This window comes from Rattus norvegicus, chromosome 16 (genome assembly GCF_021556685.1).
Source record: "Rattus norvegicus strain SHRSP/BbbUtx chromosome 16, alternate assembly SHRSP_T2T, whole genome shotgun sequence".
NCBI classification, from domain to species: Eukaryota; Metazoa; Chordata; class Mammalia; order Rodentia; family Muridae; genus Rattus; species Rattus norvegicus.
The window spans coordinates 81,152,272-81,177,000 of record NC_141549.1 but is presented as its reverse complement, the minus strand read 5'-3'; the positions used below and the strand labels follow the sequence as shown (position 1 = coordinate 81,177,000).

The 24,729-nt window shown below is 39.7% G+C and overlaps 2 protein-coding genes across 2 annotated transcripts in view; both read right to left on the bottom strand.

Moving 5' to 3' along the window:
- The window catches only part of Erich1 (glutamate-rich 1), a gene marked incomplete at its 5' end in the record, with an annotated part of 52,793,804 nt that overhangs the window by 2,487,363 nt on the left and 50,281,712 nt on the right, over positions 1-24,729 (bottom strand).
- The window catches only part of Csmd1 (CUB and Sushi multiple domains 1), a 1,600,021-nt gene that overhangs the window by 736,069 nt on the left and 839,223 nt on the right, over positions 1-24,729 (bottom strand). The window lies entirely within an intron of this gene.

The following is a 24,729-nucleotide window of genomic DNA, read 5'->3' as shown; positions in this document are numbered from 1 at the left end:
AAATGTTTTTCTTTTATCCCCCACTAGGTCCAGCACCACAGGGCCCCAAGATATCTGATAAATATCTCAATCTGAGTCACCACAGTGTCTTACCTGCTCTGCTCCATCCCATATCACACTGCCGAAGGCCTCTCTCTGAGCCTGGCAGCCATCTCTCTACCTATCTACTTCCCAAGGCAGGTTTCTATGCCAGAAACACACATCCCAACACTGAGACATCCCACACACTCTCCCAAATACAATTCTCCACATGAATGAACACAGAACACATTAATCTTTGATCCAGTTGATAAGATATAATTGCTCACATAGACATACAAAGCCCTATAGACATCCATCCCTTAAGAACATCCATAACAACCTGTAAAGGTGCAGCGTGGAGTCTTAAGGTCAGCCTCCATGTTGTCTCTCCGCTGCTGCTTCTCTGCTAGTTCCTCCTGTCTCTTCCTCCTCCCTCACTTTTCTCCCACCCATCCTTCTTTCTCGTCCAATGACAGACTTTGTTCTATCCTGTACTGGCCCTCACCTGTATTTTACAGATTAAATGGGGAGAAGGTTCTGATGAAGTCACCTGAGTCCTGAGTACTTGACTAGGCCACTCTCCTTGGGGGGCAGTGGAATTAGCATCAAAATTCAAATAATTCCAGGGCAAATCACAACATTTCCCCTTCTGTCCAGTTAAAAGGCCTTTCCCCTTATATATAAATTGATTACAATTATTACCATTCTACAATTAATAAAACATACTATACACTCAACATCCAGTCCATCAATTTTGTCCATTAACTAAAGCACCTTGCCATCTATGCTAAAAGACTGTAATTTTATACCAGATTTATATCCTGGTTTGAGATCGTATGCCATCTGGAAAACCACCCTTTCAAATTTAACGAAGATGTCTTTCTACCTTGAAGATCTAATTTTCAGAACTATGCCATAGAAGAGTGCTGTCCCAAGAGGCTTTCTCTGGAGCCTCCTGGGATTGGAGATTAAGAAGGTCTGGGCAGAGTCATCAGTCAACAAGGATAACTAAGTGTACAGCCTGATGTTTTGGTAATGTCAGATGGCCTGGTTCTCTTTCAGGACCTCAATAATATATGTTCAAAATATGAGAGGTTTTGAAAATTATTTATTTTTGTTCTTATGTGCATTGGTATTTTACTTGCATGTGTATCTGTGTAAGGGAGTCATGTTCCCTGGAACTGAAGTTTCAGACAGTTGTGAGCCGCCATGCGGGTGTTGGGAATTGAACCAGGTTCTTCTGTAATAGCTTGTAGCATTCATAACCCCTGTGCCAGCTTTGCAGCTTCAGGAAGAACATTTTGGTTGATATGTATCACAGGGGAAAAGGGAAGAAGGGTCAGAAGCCACAAATTCTTGAGCCATATTATCAGGAAATGTTATAAAAGTATTAAAACTTTGGATTTAAACTTTGTAACAGGGGCAGCTAACGTTTTCTTGTTCTACCCCGATTACATGAGTGGGCAACATTGAACATAAACAGGTTTGTTTGTTTTCCCCAAATATAGTATCACAACACTTTAAAACTTAAGTATGGTTTTATTTATACTGAGGATGGCTAGGGAGTGAAATTAAAATGCACCAACTGTAAGTGTTATTCTAGCTAGAGCTGATCCTAGCTAATCTCACACCAAGGAGTCAAAGCGAGCAGAAAACACCTTCCAGAGTACTTGGTGATTGGGAATTTTCCAGAAGTTCCACTGCTCAGCTGAACATGTGCCTGAGGTCGTAATTGAAGCACAGCTGCCCAATTCTTTGAAGGCAGGAGGAAAAAGTGTAGACGCTTGGGTATTCTGCTATGCTTGCAGCATACGCTCCCTGCATTGACATTTCTTATGGTACTTGGTTCTCATAACCCGGCATAAGCTGGGTGATAAGACCTTGATATGCAGGATCTTATGGCTAAGTCTGGGGAAGGCAGCAGATGTTAAGTTTATTAAATCAATCAAACTGCACAATTAAAGTTCAAGCACTGCAGTTTAATTAGGACTGTGGCTAGTTACAAATCTACACACAGTGTGGTTTTCCACCAAACATCCATGTTGACATTATGGATGCAGGTCAGGCATTCTCACAGAGCCTTTCCAGTAAATCAAGCTTCTAGCATCTACTTTGGAGATTTCTAACATTATATATATTATATTTTGTTGATATTAAATATACTATATTTGGGGTTGGGGATTTAGCTCAGTGGTAGAGCGCTTGCCTAGCAAGCCCTGGGTTCGATCCCCAGCTCCAAAAAAAAAAAAGAAAAAAGAAAAAAAATACACTATATTTATGTTTGCAAAATATAGGGTCCTTATCTACATTATACATCTTGTTTTTAAAACAGTCCTTAGTCACTCCAGTACCAGACGATCCAACTCCCTCTTCTGGCCTCAGCAGAGACAGTATGCAGTGCACATACATACATGCAGGCAAAAACCTGATACATGTAAAATAAAGATAAGTAAATTTTAAAGAACAAAATGTTAATGTGTCATTAAAAAGAAAAATAAAACTGCATTATTTCTTTTGTTATACATCTAATTTATATATTGAGATTTTATCATGAGTTTCTTTTTTTTTTTTTTTTTTTTTTTTTTTTTTTTTTTTTTTTTTAGGAGCTGAGGACCGAACCCAGGGCCTTGCGCTTGCTAGGCAAGCGCTCTACCACTGAGCTAAATCCTCAACCCTGAGTTTCTTTTTCCTTGTAAAAACAGGATATAAAATGTACAGACAAACTCCTAGATGGTTTTCTTGAGAATAAGACAAACTCAAGTGACAGAGGGAAAGATATGACCATCATGACTCATAATCAGCTTGTTCCCTGACTATTAAAAAGGGAGAAAGGGCACACTTGAGAGTTTATAACTTTCTTTTGGGTTCAACTAGTGCAGTGGCCTGCCATTCTAGGCTGACACCCTACCCTGCAAAGTTATAAAATTAAGTTTATCTTCTTCATTACTCTGAGCCTTCAGGGTTCTTATTACAAATTGAAGACCCTTGTTTCAAGATGTAGAATAGATGCTTGATGACCTAAAGTGTTTTTGCCTTATTTGTCTTTTAAGGTTGATTATGTAAACACTGAAGATGTTATTACCTCATATAATCAAGTTATACTGCTAAACAGGAATGGTGCTTTGTAGAAATGGCATGGGGATACAGTCATTCCGTGTGTGTGTGTGTGGTGTGTGTGTGTGTGTGTGTGTGTGTGTGTGTGTGTGTGTGTGTGTGTGTGTGAGAGAGAGAGAGAGAGAGAGAGAGAGAGAGAGAGAGAGAGAGAGAGAAAGAATGACTGAAGAACAGACTGAAGACCAGCATTGATTTTCGGCAGAACTATCAGACTGTCTTATTTCAGGGTAAAGTTTTTTTCTGGCCTTTGAGAAGGTAGATCATGGGCTGTGGTATGAAATGCAATGATTTGGGAAGATATATGATGCCCAGGATTTGTAGAGAAAATATTCTGTGGGACAGCCTTGCTTCTTCCTAAATTTCTGAGATTTATACCAACTCATTATTTTCGGTGTCTGGCATTTACTTTGTGCCTCTTCTATAGGCAGTGGCATATCAAAAAGGCTTGCAGGGAAATAATGCGAGGTTCATCCAGGTCTTACATGCTCTCTTATTTCATTCCTCTTTGTAAAATGTAGGTCTTTTTGTGCAAAATGGACCTCCTGCTGACTCTGCACCAGTTTTTCTATTTGACAGAGCTTACTAGATGCTCTCTGCTAGGCCACCTAGTAAATGTAGGCAAAACAAGAAGAGAAGGGAAACATTGCTCAAGATTCCTGAGCATCCTCACTTACCTAGGAAGGGAGGGGAAGCTTGCTCATGCCCCTCGATTCCATACCCAAAGTGGTGGCTCAAACATGCTCCTAAATACAAATTTGGGTCTGTCCTAATTCTTCACAGGTAGTTCGTCTTGTGTTTATTCCTTAAACAGTATAGACAGTGAGCATTTGCATAGAATACATTGCCGTGGGTGTTCTAATAATTGAAAGATGAGTTAATGCATTCAGAAGCTGTGTTTGAGCTCCATGCATGTATCACACCATGGGGGTTTAGGTGACTGACACCAGTGTGGTCCTTTGGCCAGCATCCTCTCATGAGTATCTAGCTTGGAAAGCAGCAATCACCCCTGCCTTAGCCTACAGGAAACAGAGACCAAAACTGATCTTAGTCTGGGATAGTATAGGTCCACATGGTCTGTTTTATAAGTACTTTTAAACTAAATGTCGAATTTGAAAGTTGTGCTGTGAGGGTTCTTCTGCGGATCTTACAGAGAAAATGAAATAAACTCTTCACTGTAGCAGGATCTTAGCTCCACTGTACTCACGTCTATCAGTGAGGAGCAGATGGATGACTCTGCTCCGATCCAGTCGCCACTCATCAATGACTCAACCTGCACCAACCACCCTGCTGTGTTTGTGTGACAACTTCTATGAGGTATGTCTGAAGGCACAAGAGGGGTACAGGGTGCTGAGGGACTTTTTTGTCATTAATATTAACAGCCACTAAAGATCATGCTGGTGAAAAGACATTTCAGGTTAAAATTTTATAATCAATCAAACAAATAAATAAATATTCCCTCCAACATTTTCAGAATCCAAAGGGAAAATATGGTAAAGCCAGAATGTAGTCAAATGCTTGACACATATTCTATAACTCCTGTTCACAGTTGCATAATTAGCAATGTCATGTGACTGCACTAAGAAGACTTTTAATTAGGAGAGTGGAGAAGGGGAGGGGGCTCATATCCACTAAACCCCACCATGCACACAATTTGACATGCATGAATCAGGGCATGGGCTTCAAAAGGGATGTCATTCTCCATTGCTCTGCCTTTGTGATCAAAGTATGTTTGGATTGCATTGTCAAACGAAACACACATCACACAGCCCCTCTGTGTTACATCATTTGATGTACGGTCACACACACTGCTAACTGTAGACATTTGGCCTGTGTTTAACTGCTTGTCCACACTATACCAGAGTGCAAGATCTTCCTGACGTAGGGGTGTGATTTACTCTTGACTGTCAGCACATCCCGCAGAGTGGACTGGATTTACAGGCTGCATGCGAAACTTGATGACTTAAGCATTACTTAAGCGCTTCAGGAGATCACAGTCCCAGCATTAGTTACAAAGTCACACAATCCCAACTTCCAAATTGAAAACTGTGAGAAGCATAACTGGAAAAGATAAGAATGCATCTCTCAATTATCTACCCCGCCCCCCACCAATTCATTACGTCAGGGCATGGCGTTTTGAAAGTGTGTGAAGTGAATTTAAGGTCAAAAGAAAGTGAAATTTCGTTCCTGCTCACTGAACATAAGACAATAAGACACCGAACTTGCCCCTTCTCTCCATTTTAGAATTCATTGCTTTCCATCCCATTTTCTGAAAAGCACCTGTTTACGAAGTTTTATTCTGGGGCAAAATGTCCAATTTCCTCTAACTTCCCAAGGGGAAATAATACACATCAAATTTCCCCAAATAAAAGTATTCTCCCCAAATTTGAGAAGGGAGACATGTAATTCAATGTGGGGTGATCAGATGACTCAAGCGTCCCTACAGAAACACAATAACAAGGGTTTGAGAAAAATAAATATAAAAGTACACATGTAAGTGTAAAATAATGCTGAGCAAACAGATGTAGCAAGAAAGTATTTGTAATCTACACAGCCAAGAGGGGCTGTCAGCCAAACATCTACTGTGTTCCATAAAGTGTCTGATTCGTGCTGATATTTTGTGTATGACTCCTTATAAAAGAGAACCTTTGGGATGTGCAGTACTTATATATCTGCTGCAAAACCAGAGGAAACTATGGAGGCTGCCGTACTGCCCATAAGCTTTACTTGTGCATTTTTTCTGTTTTCAGGAACACCTATGCTTTCCTTAAAATAAGACTGCCATCCATTTACCATGTTATAAGCAACAAATGTTAAAGTTTTTTAAAAAAAGGACTTGAATCTGGCTCATAGATCAGTAATTCTCAAGACGAGTATTTTCAACCAGCTACTGTAGAACTGTAATTCTTCCCTCGTTTAGTGTGACAATTAGAAATCACCTCCAAATGACTTTTGATTTCTCAGAAGGTCTGGGTTTCTAAATATTTCTGTCCCTCAACCAGTAAAATGGGTCTGGTTCCTGAACCACTGAGTTCCCATGAAAGGCAAACCTGAGGTATCTAATTAACTGGCACCTTATTTAAATGAGCTTGACCTTCATGGGCTTCAGCTTCCAGCAGTGTGTCTCTCTGGATGTTTTACTTCCTACGCACTGCCATTAATGGGCAGCACATGGTCATTTATGATAGTTAGACTTAAGAGGAAGCTCACCTTCCACTCTAAACTCATTCAGATTTTGATTGAAATATAGTGAGATGTTTTTTTCAAAAACCTACTGATGATTAATGACACAGCTAAATAAACATGCAGAGAGAGAGAGAGAGAGACAGAGACAGAGACAGAGACAGACAGACAGAGACAGACAGAGACAGACAGACAGACCAGTTTTTCTGATTTAAATGCTAGTCCATTCCATCAAAGTAAGGAACAGGGCAAATTTTGGGCAATCTCATAAAAGGCCTACAGAGCAAATGTAGCACAATCAGAGCAGGAAGCCACAGCCACAGCTCTGTGCTATTGTCCTCAGCCCTCATGCTGTTTAACATGACACATAAAGTCCAACAGTAAACTGATGCCATTTGTCAAAGTGGAAATGTGTTATTGTATCTGTCTTCCTTCTCAAAGCTGGACCTTGCTATCTACAAACATAAAACCCAGCAACACAGCCCACCCTCAGGGAAGTGTGAGTAAACACTTCCCAGATACTCTGTGGAATTTGTTGTTTCAGTGTCAGTGTTATTTTTAAACAGAACCAGAGAATGTAGCAACATGACATCTTCATTTGGTTTTATTAGTCTGTGACATCAGTCTGTGGAACTCCTGGCCTGGTATCACAGATGGTAGAAATGTTGCTTCCACTCCATTCAGGCAGGACAAAATACTGCAAGGTGTTATGTGTGGGCAAGCATGGGAGACATTCTTTTTCTTAAGGCCATGGTCATCAAAGAGTGTTTCAGATAGGAGGGGGTTGTAAGTCACATCTAATCAGTGGGAGGATTGATGGTCAGATCATCCCAGTGTGTTGAAACTATTTTTATTTCACACAAGTATGAACCTGAGCCCTTGCCTCTATGACTCACAGTTGTGGTGCCCAATATAAGTGCCTCATTAGGGATTTTGTTAACAGTAACTCTGATCAGATGGGCTGTTCGAGAACTGAGAATTCCAGGTTCACCCATACCACTTGCCTTCCAGCTGTAGTTTCAAAGTTAACTACTAGGAACTCTGTGGTGTGTCCTTGCTAAAATACTTCCATTTATTGTGGCTAAACAAAGGCCTGCCTCTAGTGGCCTGCTGCCTTCCAAACCCATTGTTCCCCAATCATATTCCTTTTCAACATTATGTAAAAAAAAAGCAAACTTGGCAGTTTGTGGCGAACACTTAGAACTATAGATTTTAAGCTGTCTAAAAACAATTCAGGTTGACTCCTATATTGAAAACACTGGAGAATTTCAATCCCTTATTGCTGTCTTGACTGAGTATGTGGAGGGCACCTCTTTTTTTCTGGTTGCAGGCAGGCTATGAGATTTTCTAGGCAATCAGTAACTTCACTGTGTGGAGAGGTGGCAGGTTCTGAATGAAGTAATGTCTGAGTGGAACTTAGAAGTTGGTTTGAGAATGGTCTTCTGTAACTGTCATTGATAAATTGTACTGGACCATAAAGAAAAAGTGGCTTGTACAAAGGGTAATGAATCTCTCAATAAAGCTCTCATTACTCACAGGAAGAAGTAACTTGCAAAGACCACTAAGTTCAGAAGCAAATTTAGTGGGCACCTCCACAGCTCAACATAGGGTTCCTGGGGAATGAGCTTGGGAGCAAACAACAACAGGCTTTTTGTTTTGTTTTGTTTTGTTAGAAGAGAAACATAATTACCAGAAACTATCAGGCAAATGCAAAGCTATATGCCTCTAAGATAACTGGCCAGGTCTCATCAGAACTGTTTGAAATGATATTCAAGAAAGTAAATGTCACAGTCAGTCAAGTGAAAGGAAAGGAAAAAGGAAAGGAATCCAACAGCTGTGTCCAGTGTGAGATACTGAACAGGATGATGGATGGGAGAGGCACCCTGTGATGTTGCATAAATACTAAGTCAATAAATCAGATCAGAGTCAGTAAGTTGATGTCTTGACATTCATAATTACAACGTGGTCTCAAAAAGGAGTATTTCTGTTTTAATTCTGAAATGTTTCAGTATATCAATTCAAGGAATAAATAGTAAATTAATGGTGGTAAAATTTTTCCATAAACAGACCTTAGTGAAGGTGCCAAAAACTTTCCAAGTTTTTGAAATACAAGCTCTCCTACCAACTTTTAAATATTTCTTCTTTTTTTTTTCATGGAGAGGGCAGAGAAGAAAATTTATATCCGTCACCCCATGTCTTCAATTAATAAATGTGTATGTATTGCCTCAGTCATTAGAACATAGTTTCCTATTCTTACCAATAAGGGAATGTGGACTAGGTAAAGTGTGGGGATAACACACTCATGTCCTATGGGTAGTCAAGGTCTTTTATGGTAATTTGTTCATTTCACTTTTTTTTAAAGTGTGAATTTCCAGGTATGTAAACAAACAAAGAAAAAAATTCAGGAACACATCATGCCTGTACATGGTGCACAGATATGCTTGTGGTCAAAACATGCAGATACATCAAATACATTTATTTTATTAAAAATAAGCAAGTTGTGGTTTGAATATTCTTGGCCCAGGGAGTGCCACTATTAGGAGACAAAGCCTTGATGAAGAGAGTACATGTGACCTTGTTGGATTCCTGCAACAAGTGTGTCACTGTTGGGGTAGGTTTTGAGTCCCTCCTCCTAGCTGCCTGGAAGCCAGTCTTCTCCTATTTGCCTTCAGACCAAGATGTAGAACTCTCAGCTGCTCCAGCCCCATGCCTGCCTGCACACTGCCATACATCTTGCCATGACGATAATGGACTGAACTTCAGAACCAGTAAGCCAACCCCATTAAATATTTTCCTTTATAAGAGTATCCTTGGTCATGGTGGCTTTTTTACAGCAATGAAAACCTGTTGAGTCCTACATGGTCATTCAAGGGACAGCATGACATGGTTCCTATCCTGCAACAAAGCCAGCAGGTGTGGGCCTCCAACAATGTTGATGGTTGCTAGGTGTGAAGTTTGTTTGTATAAATTAGTTAAACACACACATACACATATACATCTATATCTATATCTATACATAGATATAGATATAGATATAGATATAGATATAGATATAGATATAGATATAGATATAAGTTAAATATAGATATATTCATGAAACTCCTTTAAGAAATATTCTCCCTGACAAGGTTATTGGGGGAAATTATCTCCCTACCACGTTTAATGATTCCATGATAATTAGAGACAACACAACTTCAGCAAACAAAGGTGTATCTAATGTTTGAGCAAAATGGTAAATGCTATTTCCTTCAGAACAGCCCTTGAAGCCATGGGAAAAAACTCTGAAAACATGAGTTCAAAAATATATGAATAGGATTTCTTAACTTTGAAAAATATAAGGGTTGAATATGAATTGTGTAAGGAACTTCATGGACCCAAAATAACAAAGGCAGCTGCATTGTGAGCCAGCTTGTTTGAAAGATATTAAGGAAGAAGATAAAGATATTTAGGGAGTAGTGATCTCAGGGCAGGGTCTGACTCAGTAAAGTTTATTGCTTATGCTTACAAAGGCAGGCAGATTCCTGAGTTCAAGTTCCTGGGACAGAGCAAGTTTAGGCTCACGCCTGGTTGAAATGGTGATCTCAGATCGAGATCCCACTCATCTAGATTATTGTCTATGCTTACAAAGCCAAGCAGATCTGTATATTCATTTGTAATGTTAAAGAAATGTATGTGCTTTTTCTAAGAATCAAGGGGCTAAGGACTCGTGGGATAATCCATAGGAAATGTGGAATAAATGACTAATTTGAGACGCAAACAAAAGACTGGGATTTGATCTGTGAGAGTTAAGGTATCTGGATGAGGTGTCTGGAGAGCCTGGAGAAGCAGAACACAGGCTCTCAGCTTTTACCCCACATTTAACATCAAGTTATCTCTTTAGCTGCTCTCAAACACTGCTTCCTCAGGAATGCCTCTCCAAAATGAGGCTGGTCCTTGGCAGAAACCCTAATAAAGGCCCAAGACCAAGAAAGATCTATGTTGAAAAAACTCAATGCATGCATCCCTTGAAAACTTCCAAGATAAGTCCATCCTCTAGAGTGTATTCTCAGCTGTTTCCTTACAAGTTCACAGACAACAGATCTATTTTGGTTTCCAAAATTCAGAAAATTTAATAGTTAATGTTGATTATCAATTTGAGAGCATCTAAAGTCACCTATGGGACAGGTCTTGGGCATGTCTTGAGGGAGCTTTTAGATTAAATTTATTGAGGTGAGAAGACCTACAATGATAGTAAGCAACATCATGTGACAGGCTGAAGCCTGGAATAAATATTTAGAAAGGAAGGAGAGTACCAGCATTCAGGGATCCCTGCTTCCTGATGGTGGACACAAAGTGATTAGCTGCCTCCATAACATTTTGTCTTACGGACCAAAGCCTTGAACTCTGAGTCAAAACCCTCTTTTCTTCAAGTTACTCGTAACTGGTATTCTTTTTTATTTTCTCATTAATAAAAAAGTAAGGATAACAATGATTTTTGATATTTACTATTTAGTCTCCAACTGGGATTCTCTGTTTGCTTACAATATAAGATTTCAAGCTGGTTTCTGACATGTATATTCCTCTACATTATCTTAATAACAAGTAAGGTCCTTCCTGATTTGGCCATGTTCAATCCCAAATTGCAGAGCCTCTGAGACTTTCTCTGAACATATGCAGTCCATTCCCTCAGTGTCTAATGGTCTAATTCTGGGCCTAGAAATCATGACCAGCTTGATTCCAGGCAGCAATGAAAATGAAATCTTTATAAATTTTATCAAATGGAAGAATGATGTTCAATAATTACAATTTGGCAAAACACCAAAAGCTAACACCTTGGCTTTAGAAAATTATCTTTCTAAATAAGCAGTATAGGAAAACAATCTGAACAATAAACCATGAATCATCACGTAGGCAACTTAAAATCACCACCAGCTGAAAATGACAAGAAAGCTACATTTAAAAGCACAAATTAGTATAGTGAGGCTCACAAAATATCAATAGGATGATCCCCTCCACCATTTATGTAATTAGTTCCCTATACATTCTTATATCTCAATTTTTAAAATTGAAAAGAGTCAAAGCCATTGACTCACAGAACTTTGAGAGACAAGGCAAGTTAGAAAAAATCTATTGAAATAATTCAAAATTAATATCACCATTAGGCAAACTAATGTACTGGCTAATCCATGGTATTAAGTAGCCTTGATGTATTATGTTACTTCGGTGAAATGACTATAGTCCGTCTTGCTCATCAGCATTTAAAGCTAATTTTCTTCCCTTGGGGTGTGAGGGGATGGACAAACAAGAAATGGGGTGGAACAGAGATAGGAAATTAGATGAGCAACAATTTTAAACTCCACTGGCCAGTACAGATGTGAAGTACTCTAAGAGGTAAATATTGATTATAGTCAATAACTCTTCCAGAGGTGCATTTAGTTACGGAAACAGTTTGAATATCATTCACTCATTCACCTAGTAGAAATGGGAAGGTGTCATGGTTCTTTGTGTGTCCATTTGACACAGTTTCATTGGACAATATGACCCCATTAGATTGGTCATGAAAATAGACTGGAACATTGCAGTGTCAGGCGTGATGTCCATGGGTAGCTATGTCTGACCTGAAAAAGAAAGGTAGCTGAGCAAGTCAGATGGAGCATTCCTCCATCTCTTCCGTTTCAGTTCCTGACTCAAGTTCCTGCCCTAACTTCCTTTCACGATGGACTATAACATTTAAAGCAAATAATCCTTTTCAACCTCTGTTTTTTTTCAGTCAGTGTTTTATCCCAGTGACAGAAAGCAGATTAGAACAGGGAGCCATAAAAACCAAGAGCTTGTTAGAAATCTCTGATTCAGGCATTATGCAAAAGACATGAGATCAACTCTTTGGAAAGCAAAGCTTCTTATGCTCTGGGTCCCACTTCTACTTAAATTTCGACACTTTTGCTATCAGCGCTATCCTCATCACCTGTACGGGATGCTACTGCTGGCTCTGTCAGTGTTCATATGAGTCTCACCTTAGCTGACCCCATTTTGTTTTGAGTAAGATTGGGGTAGGGAATAAATCTGAGAAGCTGAGGACCTTTCCGAATTGCTTCAAGCTAGAAGGTGTGTGGTGATAGCAAGTGAATCTTGATCTCATTATGTTTCTGATGAGAGAATGCGATGAACAACCTCAAGCTGTCAAGGCACAGACAGAAAACGGTCCTTTCTTATTGAATTCTCTCATGTGTTTTGTCCAAAAAGTAGTTTTATCAGATATGCCTGGGCTAGTCTTGAGACATTATCCTGTTTCCAATAACACATCACCTTTACTGCCTTAGCGGTAAGTCTTGAAATCATACAAAGCAAGGCCTTAGGGTTATTCTTTTGAAATTTATTTGGGACATGCAAACCATCTTCAAGTTGATATAAAATTTGCCACAGAATGTCAATCTTGATATCTTAAATAAACAAAGCTCCCTGGGCTGTTAAACGGTGTTGATTCTGTAGGTCATAGACATAGGAGTACATTTACATATAAGGAATATATATATATATATATATATATATGGTTAAATTTAACACTATATATTTCACATTTGAATACTTTAAATCATTGGCTCTCCACCTTCCTGATGCTGAGCCCTCTAACGTAGTTCTTCATGCTGTGGTAACCCCAAACATAAAATTATTTTGTTGCTATTTCATAACTGTAATATTGCTACTGGTCTGATTCATAATGTGAATATCCGATACATATGGTATGTGCTATATAACCCTTGTGGGAGTAAAGACCCACAGGTTGAGAACTGCTGCTTTAAAGGCAACTGTTTAAAATACTCTCGGTTTGGGTTGCAAAATGCTTGCTGCACAAGCTTGAGGAATTGAGGCTAGGTGCAAGGCATACACCTTTAATCCCCAAAATTGGGAGCTACAGACAAGAGAATCTACTATAGCGGGGTTGGCAGGCTCAGGGTTCAGTGGGAGACAATATCTCAGAACATAGAGTAGAAAAAAATTAGAAAAAAAACTGGCATAAACTTTTGGCCTCCAGACAAACATGCACCTACATGTACATGTATATACACATACACACTCATGAACACTTAAGTATGTTCTTTTGCAGCTGTTGTGTATTTAATTGTGCTCATGTAATATGTAGCAGTCATCCCTCAATTACTAATCCATACAGCTTTTCTAATCCATTAAAAAAATCCAGAACAGTTATTCTGTCATACAGATGAGGATTTTTTTAGATCTTTGTTTCTGTTTATAAAATGATTTTGCTTCCTATCCCTGCCTGTCTTATAGTCACAAATGTAGACATTTCCAACCTGCTACCAATCTTAGGAGGAATTATACTAAGGTTCCTATGGAAGACTCTTCCATGGAAGGCTCTTCTAGCATGTAAGCAGCCAAAAGTCATCAGCAAGTTTACAAGGAAATATTTGTCCAACACTTTTAACCTTAAGTAAAAGTAAAAGAATGTGTCCCCAATTATATGGTTTCTCACCATGAACTGTGGCTTTCACTACTCTACATAGACACTGCTAACTACACCAGGGACTCTGTGTGAAGGCTCTGTACTCTGTAGGGCATCCTGTGAGCACTGAGAGCCCTGCCCTCCATCACTGTGTGGCCTTAGAGACTGTTTGAGTATCAGTATCATGATGTCCTCAGCTCTGTGGACCTCTAGCACTTATTGCCACTGCTCTTGGCAGGACAAAGTTTAATTGTGTCTTCCCAGATGTGACACATCTTGAAATATCAAGCTGTCACTGAACTCTTTGGCTCTGCAGGAGTGTGCTCTTCATTTTAGGTGGAGAGGTAATGTTGTGCTTACTATTCAATGGTATGTTATGGAGGACTAGATAAATATTTCCCTCAAAATGTGAATTTTGAAATGTATTCAATATGAAATTCAATAATGAAAATTGTGATTTCCAACATTTCATCATTTTCCTTTTTACTAATACACAATACATTTTATAACTTCATTGGTAAGAGATTTAACAATACTCAAATACTAGGCCAAGCATAGTTCTTGAAAAAGATTAATTTTCAGGTCATCTGTCTTTCTTAATAAATTCCAGACTTTCTAACTTTCACAACAGAGACTGAATTAGTTACCCAAAGTCTCCTTTTGATGACAATTACAGCAAGAACATAATTTATTTAATCCTCAGGTTGAGCTTCCTTTATTAAGGGAGATTAGCTTCTGAGCTTCGTAATTATTTGGAAATAATGCATGATGTATCATACATTTTTGAGAAATACTTCTACGTTTATAGGAGATGTTTAGTTAAAATCCTACAATTAATATTCAAGTGAAGCCTTGGGGACTGAGCAGGTGTGCACATCTCAGACACAATAAGTCTCCTCCATAGCCTCATACATTCTAACAGCATGAAGGAATGGCTTAGGGCACAGTAAGAACTCAGTGGGTATGCATGAACTCACTGAATTGTCATTTGGGAGTAGAAAACTTAAACATTTATGTTTGTAGCAATATCAAACTTGAAAGTTCCCCCATTGCTGGATTCTGCCAACTCGGATACTAAACGCTTGACCTAAGCCATAAAAACTGAGTATATAAATAGCACAGTATGTCTAAATGAAACCTATTACCAATGATAAGAAACAGCACACAAAGCACAGAGGGACATACAGATACTCCAGATGTCTGTCTTTGACACACATCAGCAAAACCACCCCATGAGCCTTTATCATGGCACTGGCCTCACTTTGGGGGAATTCTGGCAGACATATGGTAAGAAAATAACTCACAGATGATGTCAATAAACTGCCTTTTCTGATTCACGTGGGTACTGCTTGTGACATGAGCTCTGTTTGTGAGAATTACCTAGTATCCGGGCATTAAACACAAGTGAATTTCGTAAAAAGGCTGTAATGACATTTGTAGAAGCATTCACTCTTTACTAAGTGCAGCATGGCTCTCTGTGCTACACTTCCTGGACATCAATACTGGAGCCTGAGTTTTTAAAACTCTTTATTAGAGACAATTTCAAATAGAATCTCCACTGTGAGAAACATAGAGAGTAAGTTTAATGTCTAAATCTTGCAAGGTTTTCCAATTTTGTTGGAAACTGGAAGAGAATTGTTTTGCATATTTCGTTAACCAAATAATACTTTTTTTCTTTCCTGAGAGAGTAATTCTGTAAAGTGTCATTAAGTTGTAAGAGGAAGCTCATGACTTCCTTGCAACCACTGCAATCCCCTGAAGTCCATGCAAAGCTTAGACACCCTGTAGGCAGGATTCTGTAGAGACTCTTTGAATTTGTGCTAACAGGAACCATCCATCCCCTTTTCTGTCATCCTCTGTGGAGACAGTGGATCTATGATCAATCTCATCACAGTCTGACATAGGAACATTCTTCACCTGTGTAGGGCTGGTCATTTGTAGGATCTTCTGTCATTAAAAAAAAAAAAAACACAAAACAGTCCATTCTAGTTGAATGACTACCTTGTTGATGTCCGCAAGTTCAAAGTACAAGAATAAAAAGAGGCTGTCCCCATTCTCCCACCCATTATGGGATCAAGCAGAAATTCTTTCCCTGGCTGAGAAATCCAGATACAAAAGCAGCTATGGCTGCAGCAGTTGGCCCTTCTTTGGATGATGTGAGGAGACACGTTTTTCCAGGAGTGCCAAGGAAGAATCCCATGAGGCAAGGAGAGAAGAGTGGGAAGAGTGAGCAAGCTACAGAGGGGCAGAGAGGGTAGGACAAGAAGAGCTGTGTGAAGATCATCCTGCTGGGAACTGTGGGAAACGCGTGAACAGGTGCAGAGGATGGACTCGTGTCAGGGGTCACTCAGGTGGGATCCATGCTTCTGGAGTTGGAGGGAGTATTCCAAGAATACTTGCAAATGTTTACATATTGAGCACAATATAATTCTTTACCTTGCACACACTGTTATGCAAGAGAAAGGGTTTTCCTTGACATGTGTGAGACCTTTGAACTCAATGTTTGATTTTAAAATTTCTCCAGTTCCCCCAAACATTTTATTTAGCATTGTGTGCACTAAAGTTTAGCAATTATTATTTGAAGGAAGGAAGGATAAAAAGAAGGAAAGAAGGAAGAAAGGAAGCCTAAGGATAGAAGATAAGGGCTGCATGCAGCTAAGCCAGTATACTGTACTTGAAAGAATGCTTACTGTTTCCTTGGTAATATGTCCAGTAACAGTACGATATGCTCACTCTGGGATTTCTAATTATCTTGAAAATGATTCGAGTCAACAGCACAACCTGAGGTCAATGCTTCCTAATTTAAAACCATGCAACAAGAAGATATTTGTGTTTATTTTTCAAGTTTCTGTGCTAGCATTTAAAATTAAAACAATTCAACTTGAAAATATTAAGATAGGGTGAGTGAATGAAAACAATTTTTCATATACATTTAGCAACATGTATGTCTAGCATGTGAAGTTTGTGTGTGAATATTAGTGTTCTTTGTTGGTGCATGAGCATAAATATTGATTTACTCATAACTATCATAGTCATTTTGATAGCAAAAAAGTCTATGCAACCTCTGTTAATTATACCATGCATATAGTAGTGCGAGTTAGTTCAAACTCAGCATTTTGACATAGAAATTGCATAATTTTTTTCTTTAAAAATAACTTAAGTACAATCTAACTTCCGGCTTAAGAAATGGAGGTAACATTTGAAATGATTCCTGGGAGAATTTTGAACTCATTTTTCCTTCTACTTCTTTTCCTCTAGAAATGTTTTGAACTCAAAGTGGTTAGAAAAGCCGAGGATCTGAAACACCCCAGAAGAATCAAGAAGAGCTTGGTCTTTGCCTCAAGTATTAGCCTTACCAACTCTCAGCATGTGGTGCCTGCTTTAGTAAATTCATGCCAGTAAAAAGAACCTGTTTTCAGAGAAGTTATGCATCACATATCAGTGATTTCCTAAATATCACTATTGTCCTTGTTGTCCCTTTAATGTTAGCACCCACCTGCTGAGAACAGTGTGTTAGATTATGCAGCTGTGCTGTACTGTGGACTTGTCCAACATCGCACATGCTCTTTGGATACATCTGCCTGAATCTCAATACTCTGCTCCTCTAACCAGGCCTTGCAAAAGCCACTTCGATTCCTACAGGCCTTGCGACTCCTGCTCTGAGTGTGGGCAGTGAGCCTCACCCAGAAGCAGGTAGGTTCCAATCAGACCTCAACTCTGATTTTTACTTGTTACTTCGAGTTGCAAAGAAAAGTCCTTTTCAAACTCGTCTGTTAAACGGCTTTTATTTTAATTAAGTGGTTCTACTTTAAATATATTATTTTACTATGTAGTATATGAAAAATTTCTATTTTAAATAGATTATATTTTAATTGCATTTAAAATATAATATATAAATATATAAATGTATATAAATATACAAATATAAAATATATATTTAAAATATATTCTAGGTATTTTTATTTTAAAACTGGCCATAATTACTAGCCAGGTTAAAGGTTTGAAAGTATTTTCAAGCATTTTCAGACTATTCTGGCTATTTCATGCTGGATTTAATATTCCCCAAATCCACTTGCTGGGATTGGTGAAGTTCATGGAGTAATACAGTGTGGGATTTGTAGTGACAAGGCTGATATGACTTTAAAATGACCATAAATGTGATGCCAGGATTATGACTTTGTTAAAAAAAATTAATACTTATATTTTTAATAAACACTAGTTGTCTCAGGAAAGCTGCAAGAAGAGTGGGGGAAGGAAAAATAGGGATGGTGGTGGTGAGGTGGGGTGGGCAGTGAAGGCAGTTGACACTGAGCAGAGCAAGTCAAGGAAGTTGACATAGACAATGTACTATGTCCCAGAACTAGACTTCCCTGAAACAGCACTGCTGGCTACCAAGGCTATGTTTTGAAGACTACCAGACATCCACATGTGCTGTCTTAGTTTGGGTCTCATTTCTATGAAGAGATACCATGACCAAGGCAACTCTTATAAGGAAAACATTTAGTTGGGGCTGAATTACCATTTCAGAAACTCAGTTCTTTATCACAGTGGGAAGCATGGCAGTGCTCAGGCAGACATAGTGCTGGAGAAGGAACAAGTTCTATGTCTTGTTCTTTAGGCAGCCAGGAGAAGACTGTCTTCTGTACCAGCCAGGAGGCTCTCTTCGGCACTGGGCAGAGCTTGAGCATAAGAACTCCAAAGACTACACTGACAGTAAAAAAGTTCCTCCAACAAGGCCACTCCTAGACCAACAAGGCCACACCTCCTAATAGTGCTACCCTCCATTGGCCATTCAAACACCTGAGTCTATGAGCACCAAACCCATTCAATCCACCAGGCATGCTTCCCCAGCAGATGTGGTTCTACTAAGGAACTGCTTGCCCAGGTGGGAACTTCTGGGTAGGATCTTGACAAGGAGTGAGGGAAGAAGAAGCTGTCAGTTTCACCCATTACAAGTGTGTTAAATAGGGGTTTCAGTTTAAGTCATGGCACAATGTTTGAGCTCTGCTAGGCTCAAGGCAGGATTCCTTCCAAAAGAGACCTCAGTGGCTCTAGAACAACAAATAAATGATGCCTGGTGGAGGAAAGAGAGTAAATAACATGTCTAAGCCTAGGAAACACTTTCCATTTTTTGTCACACTTAGGAATCTGGGAGTAGATAGTTCCAGGGGAAATAATGGATTTTCTTTTCTCAGACTCAGATTCAAGGATCCAATGTTGATTCTGTAAGCCCTGGCTGCACTTGGCATCCACTATTCACATTTGTCGTTGGTTTGTTTGGTTTTATGGGTTTTGTTTGTTTGTTTGTTTTCAATTATCCTCAAGGTCTGCAAGGGCAGAGATCACATGTTCTGCTTTAAGGGACCTTAAGAGGTGCTGCAAGGCTGCTGCTGACGTATGTTCTCATAGACAGTTCTGGAAATTTATACTAAGGGACAAATTTATCTTGTATTCTAATCTATACTGATACTTTTTTAAGCCATGTAAGCTCTGTGCACCATATCTGGTAGATATTATGTCTTCAGCTTGAATTAAAGATCAGTTAGTTGAAATGAGAGACTGTGGAATTGTAAAACCATACCAGGAGTCTTAGTAAGGTAGAGCATTTCTGAGGCCCAGAAATTGGTGGGTACACTCCTGAGACATAGGTGATTCTCTGCCAAATTCCTGGCCTGGAACACGTGCTACACTTCCTATGTAAGGAGATATGGTCAAGTAGGTCCAGAATAGAGTTCTCCATGCTAATGAGGTTCCTAGAGGCATTAAGGGTTTAGCCATTAAGCTTCCCTTCACAGACATTCCTCCCTGAAAAAGGTATTTAATCTTAGGTTTACCCTTAGAAATTGGTACGGTATGGTATGCATCCATTTTCCAAGAAGCAGTCAATAAACAGTTTAGAACCATAGACAGTCTCTTCCATCAAGATCCGATGTCCAGAGTCACAGAGAAAGCATTCAACTATCAAATTGTAGCAGGTTAATTCTCCCATAGAAGGCCTCTCTGCTGCCACCAAGCTAAGAACAATCACCACTGAGCTAAGCAAGAGCTCCCCATTTCCCCCAGCCCCACACTAGTGTCAGCCTGAGTGCCCCTGACTCCCTTCTCAGCTCAGACTGTGCTTTTGCATTGTGGAGCAGTATATAGGCACTTCCTTGAAGCCCACCACTCGCCCAGCCCCTGCATAGGATAAGACCAGTCAACTCCCCACATTTTCCTCTCAGACAGCCTTGCCCTATGGTCAGGCTGAACACAGAGACTGTTCAAAACTTCACTCAATTCTGAGAGTGGAGAGCGCAGGGCTTCTTACTGTGTGGTATGGTTATCAGCTGCCCTCCTCCTCTGCTAGCATCTTGCAGATTTCCTTTCTTGTGGTTGCCCCTTTCCAAACTTTCAAGTGTTTTTTAACTGTTGCTAAGGGAATAGAAATATTTTGCTGAGAACATTTCCATAGGTGTTTGACCTTCCTTCAGAGTAGAGCACAAACTGGGCTTCCTGTCTATGTATGCATGCAGATAGAGTGTGCATTTGAGGTCACCTTACTGCTCACTGTGGGGTCGAGTGGGAGATTACAATGGATAACTCCAGGACGGCAGACATTGAGGTGGGCAGGGACTAGAAACAACAAACGTAACAGAGCTGAACTATTACACTCTTGGGAATCCATCTACTCACCACACATCAGCTTTTCTTTCAAGAAAAATTCACACGGAGAATGAAGAACTGTTAGAGCAGAATAGCTCTTGCTGAACTGGGAAGGCTGGAGGCATCTCTGAACCCTGCTGGTTCAGCCTCACAGGGCACAGAGCCTTTGGAAGAAACCCCTGCTCTCACCGCTCCTCCCTGTGGCTGAGTGAGAGGTGCCTAGTGTTGGAAAGCTGGCGTTGAACCCAGAGACCGGACATGCGAACGGCAAGTGCATCTACTCACACGTGGCTTTATGAGGCTTAAAGGAGCAGCTGCATTAATATGAAAGTTCTGAAGATGGAAGGAAACAAGGAAGCAAAAGGAAAGAATTTTTACAGCATACTGCAGCCACCAGTGTTTATGACTTAGTTCTTATTACTCAGGAATTGAGATTTAGATGCTTATAAAGCATATGTATACAACTGTAATAATTCAATGGGTATACATATACACTCGGTACTACACATGCATTACTCTATACAAATTACATAAATGAAATTCTCACTCATTGAGCATACAAGACGTTGATGTTCATGCTTTCTTGTGTGTTGATACTGAGAATGTTTACATTTATTCCCACAACAGAAGCATGCTCATCTGTGGCATACTTTGCATGTGAATACTTGTAGAAAATGTACACTCTCGTTCTCCTTATGAGTAATTCTGATGCCCCTCCATTTAAGATTGAGTAAATTATTCAAGAATTTTGGGAGAGTCAGCTGACTCTTGCTTCCCAATAATGCTATCAGTTAGCACACGTATCCCTGAAATCCCTGGGCATGATTCAGATGGGAGATGTAAGTGGGAATCTCAGGAAAGGGAACTCGTGCTCAGATCTGCAACATCCAAATAGGTCACAAAGTTCTGGTTAGTAAGAAAACAGACTGAATTCCCATGTTGGCTCAAAAACATCCAGACTCTCAACAGACCCTGAGTTTGGAGGCTGAGGAAGACCAAGGTTGTCTCAATATAATGAGTGACCAAGGACCTCTTATTTCTGTGGGCTGGGAGCAGTCCTAGCGTGATGGGAGGGACCAAGAGAAGAACACACCCCTGCAGCTCACTCATGAAGAAGCTCAATGCACTGTGCTCCCAGCTCATGACGTCTTTTGGCTTGAAAGAAATTATTTAAATAATTAAATTGTCCTTTAGCCTTACTTAGTTGTCTAGTTTGGTTCTGTGGTGCTTTATTTCAACTGCCAACTTGCAACGCAAAAGTACTTAGTTGACAGACTCTGGCCATGTCCTTGGGGGGGATTATCTTCGTTACATTAATTGAAGTGGGAAGTCTTTCCACTGTGAATGGTATCATTCCTTGAGTTGGGATCGTGTACTGTGTAAAAGGAAGAAAGTAAGCTGAACACAAGTATGCTCCCCTCTCTGCATATAGTGGTTTGAATGAACATAGCCCCTATACACACATAACGGGTAGCACTGTTTGAAAGGATTAGGGCCTGTGGGATTGTTGGAGAAAGTATGTCACTTGGGGTGGCCTTTGAGGTTTCAAATGCTCAAGTCAGGCACAGTCTCTTTCTTTCTTCCTGCTGCCTCCTGACCCAAATATAGAACTGTCCGCTACCTCTCCCGCACAAGGTCTGCCCGTGTGCCTCCATGCTTCCCAACACAGTGACAGTGGAGTAAACCTCTGAAATGGAAAGCAAGACCCAATAAAAGCCTTCCTTTATAAGGGTTGCCATGACCGTAGTGTCTCTTCACAGCAATAGAAGAGTGTCTGACTAAGATACAGTGGATGCAATGTGACACCTGTCTCACGATCCTGCTGTTACGACTTTGTTTTCCTCAGACATAAATTTCCATCAGCGTTCCTTACAACAGGGATCCTTGCAGGACAACAATGGTCACTTCCAGTCACTTCTCATCAAGGCTTTTCTGTCCTTGCTGCTCAGAACCACAGATCATAGTGTCCCAATGTGCTGCATGTAGGTTGTAGAAGATAGTTGGTATTTGGCGACACTGTGAGGATTTCCTACTAACACCCATGTCAAAAGACAGATGGAAAGTCTCTGGAAAGTGTCCTAAATTACAAGAATAAGGAATTGTTCTCATAGCACTAAAACACCTCTTTCTCTAGTATTGCCCATGGGCATGACTGATATATTACAGCACAGTTGTCAAAGCATCCGGTGTCCAGGGGGATTCATTCCTATCACCATTTTAATTCACTGAAGAGAGAAGTTGACATCTTCCCAGGAGAGATAAGACAAGACCTAAACCGAAGTGCACAAAGAGCCATCCTAAGGGCAGAATGCAGAATTCTGGATAATTTGCAGACCAGGCAATAGCACTTTCCTGTTGTATATAGAGAATACTGCTGTACAACTTTTGACTGTTGACAGTTAACATCTTTCTATTTTTATGGGCTTGTCTCAATGGCTGAATAACCATTGTTCACTATGGGTTATACCCAGCCAGACCTTTGAGATTAAGACCATTTTTGAGTGCTCTTTAGTGATCAAATATGTTCTAAAGTAATTACTTTTATGCAACATTTCATGATTATACAGGAACCTGTACATAGTATTTTTGGTTTTTTGCTTTTTTTCCAGAACAAATTTATGCCTAGAAGAAACTTCTGATTTAATTGGTCCAACTGACCAGAAGACAGTAAATTGAAAAATTCAATAATGTTCCTTTTAAGAGTGGAATCACTTTAGTGAAGACAAGGAACTCGTGGGCAGCCAGAGGGATGAGGAGAGTTCACTTTTATACCTCTGGATGGGTTGCAGACTGAGCAAATGTGGCAGGTGGGGTACATGATGGGTTTTCATTGTCATAAAACCAAGGTGATGGAATATACATGTCTGTGTGTATGTTGTAGGAGACACTCTGTTATAATAGCTAACATTGGGGAATCCCAAAGGTCAATTAGAATCATAAGCCAGATTTTGGGGTTTTGTTCATTCTAATGTTGCTATGGATACAGAGACCTATGAGCTACACAGAAAGGAGAAATTGGAGATGATATTGAAATATTGCTAGCAAAAAAATCTCACCAAGTAAACAGACACTCCCTTAAGAAATGCATCTGTGTGTGTGGTGTGTGCAATGTATCCTGTTTCTCATGCTGTATGAAATCCCAGGACCTATCATGGAGCTGGCCTTTGATGGCACTGGACTATGAAATCTCAGACAGCTAAACAGTCAATGGGATCTGTCTTCTGAAAAGGGAAGCAGAATGCTGTATTTATGGCTGATGCCAGAGGTGTGGCTGAGGTACTTACACTGACCTTTGGCCTCTGTTACCTCAACTGTGATTTATATTCTCCTCACCTCCACCAAGGCTCCTGTAAGCCCTGCAGCTGTCTGACTAGATATGGTCTTTCCCCAATAACATTCTAAAAACATTATTTCTTATTCTGCCCATACAGATACTAGAGGATCATTTCCAAGATGTGCCTCTCCACTTTAAATACTTTGGGTTTGATTAATCCAACTGCCAGTTGAGGATTTAAACAGTCTACTTAATAAATTGGAATGCCAAGATCTAGGACTTAATTTTAACTTTTGTCAATGAAGCTTACTAAAATGTTTAAAATGCAATAACATACACTTTATTTATTTCCCTTTTTTGGTATTTTTAAGGGTGTCTACTCAAGGGACTCTCAGATCAAATAAGTTCTGTGATAAAGATAGAGGAGAAAAAGAGGCCAGAAATGGGTATGATGTGCTTGGTTATGAACCCTTGTCTCTATCATGGAATGAATCTGAGATTTCTGTAAGCTTCTTGAGCAGCTGCTCTTAATCTTCCTAGTGCTGCAACAAGTTTAATACCATTCCTCATATTGTGGTGACCCCCCACCAAAAATTATTTAGTTGCTACTTTATAAATTATTTAGTTGTAACTTTGTTATAAATTATAAAGTATTTGTCTGGTATGTGATCCTTGTGAAAGGGTCATTTGTCACCCTTTAAAGGGGTCACAGTCCATAGGTTGAGATCCACTGGTCTAAATAGTTGTCCTGTCTTCAAATAGTTGTGAGAAGGACTTGGAAAGCAGTATCAAATGCTGGATGAGGTTCTCCACCTGGTACAGAGGTGCTTTGGCACATTGACCACTGTTTCCCTGGCTGTTGTTCTTTTAGACCCTTCCTTAATGAAAGATAGAAGACTTAAACACCACTGATTTTGTGAAGATCAACTTTAGAGTTATATATTTCCTACGTCATTGCATGGTCCTAGAATCTTAACTCATTTCTACACACAAAAGCATATTAGTAAATTGAACAACTGATTGATTTTTAGATTTCTTTAGCCAATATCTTCTTGGT